Source organism: Stomoxys calcitrans, chromosome 2 (genome assembly GCF_963082655.1).
Source record: "Stomoxys calcitrans chromosome 2, idStoCalc2.1, whole genome shotgun sequence".
NCBI lineage: Eukaryota > Metazoa > Arthropoda > Insecta > Diptera > Muscidae > Stomoxys > Stomoxys calcitrans.
Window position 1 is genome coordinate 191,139,232 of NC_081553.1, and position 10,086 is coordinate 191,149,317.

The following is a 10,086-nucleotide window of genomic DNA, read 5'->3' on the forward strand; positions in this document are numbered from 1 at the left end:
AGCACGGTAATTTTCGAAGGAACAAAGCTAGCCGCTTGAAATGTTGTGCAAATACTTCCTATCTGTGTAGCTGGCTTGGGATTGTAAATGGGTTATATCGGTCCATGGTTTGATATAGCTGCCATATAAACCGATCTTGAATCTTGACTTCTTGAGCCACTAGAGGGCGCTATTCTTATCCGTTTTGGCTGAAAATTTGCATGAGGTGTTTTGGTATGATTTCCAGCAACTGTGCTTAGTATGGTTGAAATCGGTTCATAACCTGATATAGCTGCCAAATAAACCGATCTGGGATCTTGACTTCTTGAGCCACTAGAGAGCGCAATTTTCATCCAATTTGGCTGAAATTTTATATGAAAGGCAACTTTCGAAGGAGTTAAGCCAGCCGCTTGAAATTTTCTACAAATACTTCCTATCTGTGTAGCTGGGTTGGGATTGTAAATGGGCCATATCTGTCCATGGTTTGTTATAGCTGCCATATAAACCGGTCATGAATCTTGACTTCTTGAGTCACTAGATGGCGTAATTCATATCCGTTTTGGCTGAAATTTGGCATAAGGTGTTTTGGTATAACTTTCAACAACTGTGCTTAGTATGGTTGAAATCGGTTCATAACCTGCTATAGCTGCCATTTAAACCGATCTGGGATCATGACTTCTTCAGCCACTAGAGGACGCAATTTTCATCCGATTTGGCTAAAATTTTACATGAAGTGTTTCGTTATGACTTCCAAGAACTGTGCTTAGTATGGTTCAAATCGGTACATTATCTCATATAGCTGCCACATAAACCGGTCTTGTGTTCTTACTTCTTAAGCCACTGAGAGCGCAATTCCTATCCGATTTGGCCGAAATTTTGCATAATGTGTTCCGTTATGACTTCTAACAACTGTGTCGAGTATGGTTTATATTGGTCTATAACCTGATATAGCTGCCATATAACCCGATATTGGATCTTGACTTCGTTAGCCTCTAGAAGGCGCAATTCTTATCCGATTTGGCTGTAATTTTGTACAGCGGCTTCTCTCATGACCTTCAACGTAACTGTCCTATATGGTCTGAATCTATATATAGCTTGATACAGCTCCCATATAAACCCATCTCCCGATTATACTTCTTGAGCCCTTATAAGAGGCAATTCTTATCCGTATGTATTGAAATATTACCCAATGACTTATAAACTGTTCGGCATTCAATTCATTTATGGTCCGAATTGGACTATAGCTCCAATAGCATACAAATTCTTATCCATTATTCTTTGTTTGCTGAAAAAGAGATAACGCGCAAAGAACTCTTCAACTGCGATCGATGGTGGAGGGTATATTTGATTCGGCTCGGCCGAACTTAGCACGCTCTTACTTGCTTCGTCTTATTTCCGGTTTTTCATTAATATTTTAATGTGGGTGCAAGACCTTCCACAGATTCATTTATAATTAAAGCTCGATTCGGTGTAAAATTATCTTTAATCCGGAAGTATTTCCATCCCTCTGTGGGTCGCAGCTATTCATGTGAAATGAAAGCTTTGCAATAATTCTAGGAAATGTTTCCCTTCAATTTGTTTACATTCAAAGTGCAAAACAAAAGTTGTTGCGCTTTTTTCCCATTTTCCAATCATAATTTCTTGGAAATTTTCACTGGGTTCACAATGAAATCTCGGCATCCTTGGGAAAGTGAAAATGTTCGCATTTTATCGCAACACATTGCTACAACTCACATAAACACAATTACACCTAAATACACACACCCACTTACAAACTGACACTCAACATGCTCAACATGCATTGGCAAAAGGTCCTCTGTAGAGACAACAAACCTACATACACACACACATACACTCTTATACTCTTGTGTCTCGTGCGGTGTGGATGTTGACGGCGACAATGGTGACGACGATGCGCTGCGCACTCTTTAAGATTTTTCGCTGCTGCTCGGGTGTTTTTCTTTTTGGTCTTGCCTTACTCCGCTTTACTAAAATGCTGTTATGCTTATGAGATGAATAGTAAATGCTTGAGATTGCCGACGATTTCAGGCAATAGCAACGTAGAAAAGCATAAAATCCCAAAAAGGCTTTAATAACCAACAACAGCAACAGCAACAACAAAAATGTAAAAAAACGCCTGCAAACAGCACGAAACGAAAATACGCTTAGGAAAAATGGCAAAGATGAAGGAACGCTTTAAAACCAAGTAAACAAAGTGGAAGAAGCATTCTACTCACCCAACTCTCAAGTGGGTATGAGCATGTGTGTGTGTGTATGTGTGTGTAAGCGAGTGTGCAAGTATAGGCAGTGCCAGCACAAGTACTTGCATTGTTAACAGGTCACTGAGTGGGGAGGAGTACAGGATGTACTTTGTTTGCCTACATGCATGCCAAACAATGATGCCATTGTAGAGGAAACTTCGTTGTATTAAAATCTGCATCTGAAATGTAGGGAAAAGGGAATAAGGACTACGATTCGTGCAAAACAATTTTACACAGTAAAGACCAAATAAGGTGCTTATTGTGTCATATTTGGTACCTATGGCGATGGGTAAAACAAGAAAAAGGGATCGAACATAGAGAACGTAATACCCCATATATAAAAACTCTGCTAGTTGACCTCTTGTGGTCCTTCAAGCATTGACCGTATTTCGATTTGATGGAATTTGGATATATGTACGACTAGGATAAGTTCGACCGGGTACAATCTTGGGAGCCCGCTACCATAAATTCTAGTGAAAATTTCCACAAATGAATTTAATTGAAGGGAAAATGTGTACCTTACATTCAAAACTTCTGCAAAAACAGCCAAAAATTAAAGCTTCTTGAGGTAGTAGGAGACTAATGGGAGCTATACCCGGGTTTCGATCGATTTGTGCCGTACTTATGATGGATTTTCAAAGTTATACCAGAACAGTACACACAAAATTTCAGCCAAATCGGCCAAACCATTGCCGCATACAAGTGACTCAAGATGTCAAATCGGGAGATCGGTTTACAAGGGCGCTTAATCAGGATATGGGTTCCCGGACATAAAGGGATTCCAGGAAATGAGGGGACGGACAAATGCACCAGTAGAGGTTCATCTGGCATAAGTGCCACATGTGGAGCTACTGAAAGAAGTAGAAGAACTGGCCAGAGCCGAATCGCACAGTGGGAGAAAATCGAAAAAATGGGTTCCCGGACATAAAGGGTTTCCAGGAAATGAGGGGACGGACAAATGCACCAGTAGGGGTTCATCTGGCATAAGTGCCACATGTGGAGCTACTGAAAGAAGTAGAAGAACTGGCCAGAGCCGAATCGCACAGTGGGAGAAAATCGAAAAAATGGGTTCCCGGACATAAAGGGATTCCAGGAAATGAGGGGACGGACAAATGCGCCAGTAGGGGTTCATCTGGCTAACGTGCCATTTGTCGAGCAACTGAACGATGTAGAAGAACTTGCCAGAGCGTCGTCGCACAGTGGGAGAAAATCGAAAAAATGGGTTCTGGGACATAAAGGGATTCCAGGAAAAGAGGGGATGGACAAATGCTCCAATAGGGGTTCATCTGGCCAACGTGTCATTTGTCGAGCAACTGAACGAAGTAGAAGAACTGGCCAGAGCGGAGTAGTACAGTGGGAGAAAATCGAAAAAATGGGTTCTGGGACATAAAGGGATTCCAGGAAATGAGGGGATGGACAAATGCTCCAATAGGGGTTCATATGGCCTTCGTGCCATTTGTCGAGCAACTGAACGAAGTAGAAGAACTTGCCAGAGCCTAGTCGCACAGTGGGAGAAAATCGAAAAAACTACAAAAAATATGCCAAGTGAGAACGGGTAGAGTAATCACATGTTAGAACTGAGGTGTTAGCGAGATCGTATGTAAAATGTAAAGGTCCTAGGTTTTCCGGCCATCTTTGGGCTGGCCCCTAAATCTGGCCACCTCGCTATTTCGAAAAATTATTAAATTATTGAGATGTCGAACCGTCCATTGTGGTCCGATTTCCAAAATTTGTTTTTGCTAGATAGTGCTAAAAAATCTCTACATAAAATTCCGATTAAGATAAACAATATCTCCACTTGTTTCGGGGATATTCCACTTTTTAATTTTTTTTTTTTTGCAATTTTGGCCTAGACATGCTTCGTAGTTACGAAAGTACTTGCGTCTCGACTTTAATTTTTGTACATGATTTGTAATTGTGATAGAATTTACAACGACCTTACCACAAAAAGTGAACACATCTGACTATTCAGTGTTAAGATATACGGCTTGGAAGTCAAAAAATGTGAAAAAAGTGTATTTTTTAAATTTTTTGGTCAAAAAACACCTTCATTTTTTTTATACCCACCACCGAAGGATGGGTGTGTATTCATTTTACCCTTCCGTTTTGCAACACATCGCAATATCAATTTCGACCCTATAAGGTATATATATTCTTGATCAGGGTACAAATCTAAGACGATCTAGCCATGTCCGTCCTTCTGTCCGTCTGTCTGTTGAAATCACGCTACAGTCTTTAAAAATAGAGATATTGAGCTGAAACTTTGCACATATCCTTTTTTTGTCCATAAGCAGGTTGAGTTCGAAGATGGGCAATATCGGACTATATATTGATATAGCTCCCATATAGACCGATCGGCCGATTTAGGGTCTTAGGCTCATAAAAGCCACATTTAATAACCGATTTCGCTGAAATTTAAGACAGTGAGTTGCGTTAAGCCCTTCGACAACCTTTGTTAATTTGGCTCGGATCGGTCCAGATTTGGTTATAGCTGCCATATAGACCGATCCTCCAATTTAGGGTCTTAGGCCCATAAAAGCCACATTTATTATCCAATTTCGCTGAAATATGGAACAGTGAGTTTTGTTAGAACCTTCCACATCCTTCGTCAATTTGGCTCAGATCGGTCCAGATTTGGATATAGCTGCCATATAGACCGATTCGCTGATTTAGGGTCTTAGGCCCATAAAAGCGACATTTATTATCCGATTTCGCTGAAATTTAAGCCAGTGAGTTGTGTAAGGCCCTTTGATATCCTTCGTCAATTTGGTCCATATCGGCCCAAATCGGTTCAGATTTGGATATAGCTGCCATATAGACCGATGCTCCGATTAAAGGTCGTAGGTCCATAAAAGCCACATTTATTTGGGACAGTGGGTTGTGTTAGGACCTTCGAAATCATTCGTCAATTTGGCCCAGATCGGTCCAGATTTGGATATAGCTGCCATATAGACCGATCTTCCGATTTAGGGTCTTAGGCCCATAAATGCCACATTTATTATCCGATTTTGCTGAAATTTGGGAGAGTGAGTTATCTTAGGGCCTTCGACATCTTTCTTTAATTTGGCTCAGATCGGTTCAGATTTGGATACAGCTGTCATATAGACCGATCCCTCGATTTAAGGTTTTGGGGCCATAAAAGGCGTATTTATTGTCCGATTTCGCCGAAATTTGCGACAGTGAGTTGTGTTAGGCTCCTCGACATTTTTCTGCAATTTGGTCCAGATTTGGATATAGCTGCCATTAGGTCTAAATCGGAACATATTTCGATGTAGCTGCTATGGGACATATGGTATGCATTTTTTACCGGATTTTGGCGAAAGGTGGTTTACATATATACCCGATATGGTGGGTATCCAAAGTTCCGGCCGGCCCAACTCAACGCCTTTTTACTTGTTTTTGTCTATAGTACACATAGTAGCTGCGATTTAAGTAAAATTTAAATAAGATATATCAACTTAAATGGGTGCTATATGTACCTCAAAATGGGAAGTTTTTTTAATTAAAAAATTGAAGAACCCCTGGTGATGTCAAAACGCAAAGCCCAGACTCCTCATTCGGGCGAACGTTTTTTTTTTAATTGTTTGCACGTAGCAATATATGCAGCCTTCACAGCAAAATTACTAATAAATGCCGATTTTGAAACCATCTTTGTCCGAAAGGGGATATTTTGGGAATTTTCGTTAAAAAAATTCGGATAGAATTTATTTTTGGTGTTTTAAGGACACTTTTGGCAAGATGGGACTCGGCGGATAGTTGTCGGACTGCCAAGGCGCTCTGGCTTGTCGTTGACCGGAAGAGGGCGAACGAGTAACTAGCGTTCGATAAGAGGTCGAGGAGTACCTTAACGGGTGTCGTAACCTGATACTGTGCCGTAGGCCGCATGACAGCGCTCATGGGAATACGGCACACTGACTTCTGTAGGAGTTGTCTTGATGAGGATGAAGAGGAGATTATCTAGCACTCGCTATGTTCATATCTGGGTCTGCAGGGACGCAGGCTATCCTTTCTAAAGTGGCGGTTCTTCGGCGATCGTGCGAATGTACGGGGACGGGGATGATTCCGACGTAAAGTGGGAGAAAATCGTAAAAAAAGTAAAAACCAGTTCTGGGGACTACCATAGCGGTCGCTTTTTCCTCCTTGGTTTGGATCTTGTACAAGCTGATACATGCGTGTCATTTAGGGCTTGAATAATCTGCTTGACGATAAAGCCAATGTCCTCCGCTGTTTCCGCTGCCTTTTCTGGTCTAGATGATCAGAGAAGCCGTGGTCATCCAACACTTCCCAGTCACATATCCATCCGCCGATATTCTCTGACACAATGGTAACATCAAGTACCACCTGCCTAGTCCTGGTAATAAAATTCGGTCTATTTCCTTTATTACAAATCGCTAGATTCCAACTTATAGTATACTCGAAAAGCAGATTACCCCTTTCGTCAATGTCCGAACTTCCCCATATCTGGTGATGTGTATTATCATCATCGGTTTAGTATAGGATAATTTCTTTTCCACAGTCTTTTTTTCAACAACTTCGGACACTGTTGTGAAGGCTATCAAAAGGTGGGCTTTGCGAAATTTAAGTCCGTTCTAACATATTTGTTCTTAAGTCTTTAACAAAAAAAAAATCTTCCAAATCACAACTTGTTCATTTTCTCCAAATTAAAAAGCATTTGTCTGTGAATTAAAACCATGCCTTGTAAGCAGTTGCTAGGTAATGTAATGATTAGTAAAATATTTACTTCTCTGGCATGGCATATCAATAGCACAAATGACACAAACACAAAACGATCTCCATTCCATCGGTTTCTATAACTGTTATTTACATGTACAAATGGAAAGAGTTGCCGCACAGCCAAGCAACAGACGGTCGGATAAACTTAGGGATGTGGTGACATGATTCAAGATTTTATGGTGATTAAGAAAATTCTCTTGCAAACAAATGGCCAAAATGAACGCCCCCCTTTGCCAGCGAAGACATTAACATATGTTTGCCAAACAATGGTATTTAACTCTAGGCACACTCACTCACTCATCTACCAATGCAAACTCGGTTTTTTTTCTGTTGCGTCTTCTTCTTAATTCTCTCAAGAAGAAGTTTATTGGCAGCACTGGTGCGGGTTATGGAGTAAAGTAGTTAAACAGTTGTTGTAAAATTTGATGGTGTTGCTGCCGCTACTGCTGCTGCTAAGTATGTAGGTGCCTGTTACACTTGCTGTCTCTACCTCCCCACCCCCTCTTCCCCATTGGAATAACTCAATCACTCCCTCTTGCTAGGCGAACAACCAACGAGTGAGCCAGCAGCCACACAGGCATCCAGACATCAGCCAGCAGCCAAGACCAGCAATCGTTTGGTCGCACTTTCATATCTCTTTTGCTCATCAAAGGATTTAAATTTGTTTTAGAACGAGAATGGAAAGTGATGTCGTTGAGCACAAGTTGAACATGACGAAGAAGCAGAGAAAATAACAACAACAACAACGAAGAGCACTATGGCTACGAACAACACAAAATCACACCAAATCGCACAAGCACACACACACACACAAACACTCACTCACTTACTAAGTTTAAAGCAATGGCAAAAGTAAAAGAAAAAACAAAAACAAATGGCTATACCAGCATCAACAGCAACGACAACAACAACATCTAATTGGATGTCTATAGAGATGTAAAGCTCTTTTAATACAACCAAACATACAACAGCAAATAAAAACAAAGCCGTCTTAAGTAATAAATGCTGATTTAAATAAAAAACCAAAAAATAACGAAAAATCAGACATACACACATACGCACACACACACAACATCCACACACATAAACAGCCAGCTAAGTACATCAACAATAGCTTTCATAGCTAAAAAAAAAAAAAAAAACAAGAACAACATGAAAAACAATAACAAGAGCAATATTATCCTCATTGTTCTTTCTCCGGCAATCATGTGTGCTTGTACTAAATGGGGAGAGAAGAGCGAAAGAGAGAGGGTATATCCAATAGTTGTGTTCAAAGTTGCCAATGGGGTATTTATCGATCTACACTTCTTTGTGAGTAAAGTAAAAATTATTTAGACTAACTTTTATACCTTCCAGCATAGGGTGGGGGTATACTAATTTCGTTGAGTACAGAATCAAAAACGGCCGACCCGATTATCTTCCAATTTTCACAGATTGTGTTGATTGGTCTGGAAGGAAATATAGGCCATATAATTTTTTGATATCGGAAGGGGGGCGGACCCTCCCCTTTACCACTAAAGTGCCGCCCAAAAATAAAAGTGCACCGATGGGTACAATATGGGACACAAATGAAAGGTATTCTGGAGTGAAGTACGAATTTCATATTAAATATTGGGTCCAAGTAATTGGGGGGCCGCCCCAACCCCAAAACCCCCTAAAATAGGTTTTTTTGCCCATCACGACAATATGGGACTCAAATGAAAGCTTTTCGGGAGTAGATTGCGAATATGGTCAGGAAGGAGAGAAAGACTTTATAATTTTTATACCCACCACCGAAGGAATGGGGGTATATTCATTTTGTCATTCCGTTTGCAACACATCGAAATATCCATTTCCGACCCTATAAACTATATATATTCTTGATCAGCGTAAAAATCTAAGACGATCGAGACATGTCCGTCCGTCTGTCTGTTGAAATCACGCTACAGTCTTCAAAAATAGAGATATTGAGCTGAAACTTTGCACAGACTCTTTTTTTGTCCATAAGCAGGTTAAGTGCGAAGATGGGCTAAATCGGACTATATCTTGATATAGCCCCATATAGACCGATCCGCCGATTTAGGGTCTTAGGCCCATAAAAGCCACATTTATTATCCGATTTTGCTGAAATTTGGGACAGTGAGTTGTGTTAGGCCCTTCGACATTCTTCGTTAATTTGGTTCAGATCGGTCCATATTTGGATATAGCTGCCATATAGACCGATCCTCCGATTTAGGGGGTTAGGCCCATAAAAGCCACATTTATTATCCGATTTTACTGTAATTTGGTACACTTTGTTTTGTTAGGCCCTTCAACATCCTCCGTCAATATGACTCTGATTGGTTCAGATTTGGATATAGTTGCCATATAGACCGATCCGCCGATTTAGGGTCTTAGGTCCATAAAAGCCACATTTATTATCCGATTTTTCTGAAATGTGGGACAGTTAGTTGTGTTAGGCCCTCCGACAGTCTTCGTCAATTTGGCCCAGATCGGTTTAGATTTGGATATAGCTGCCATATAGACCGATCCTCCGATTTAGGGTCTTAGGCCCATAATAGCCACATTTATTATCCGATTTTGCTGAAATTTGGGACGGTGGGTTCTGTTAGGCCTTTCGACATTCTTCGTCAATTTGGCTCAGATCGGCCCATATTTGGATATAGCTGCCATATAGACCGATCCTCCGATTTAGGGTCTTAAGTCCATAAAAGCCTCATTTATTATCCGATTTTGTTGAAATTTGGGGAAGTGAGTTGTGTTATGCCCTCCGATATCCTCCGTCAATTTGGCTCAGATCGGTCCATATTTGGATATAGCTGCCATATAGACCGATCCTCCGATTTAGGGTCTTCGGCCCATAAAACCCACATTTATTATCCGATTTTGCTGAAATTTGGGACAGTGGGTTGTGTTAGGCCCTCCGACAGTCTTCGTCAATTTGGCCCAGATCGGATTAGATTTGGATATAGCTGCCACATAGACCGATCCTCCGATTTAGGGTCTTAGGCCCATAAAAGCCACATTTGTAACCGATTTTGCTGAAATTTGCGACAGTGAGATGTGTTAGATCCTTCGATATCCTTCGTCAATTTGGCTCAGATCGGTCCAGATTTTGATATAGCTGCCATAT